The following is a 206-nucleotide window of genomic DNA, read 5'->3' on the forward strand; positions in this document are numbered from 1 at the left end:
CCCTGAAGATTTGTTTTATGCCCTTTCTGATCATTCAGAGATAATTAAAGAAACCCAGACATGTTCTACATTCAAATAATCTATATATGCAATTTTAAGAAAGGGAAGGGAGAACTAAACTGAAGAATTAAGATGGTTCTTTTTAAAGCCTATTAGCTTTTGAACCCATGTGCTGTTTTATCTGGGATAACTGCATGTTTATCCTG

This window comes from Corvus brachyrhynchos, unplaced genomic scaffold (assembly GCF_000691975.1).
Source record: "Corvus brachyrhynchos isolate BGI_N302 unplaced genomic scaffold, ASM69197v1 scaffold281, whole genome shotgun sequence".
NCBI lineage: Eukaryota > Metazoa > Chordata > Aves > Passeriformes > Corvidae > Corvus > Corvus brachyrhynchos.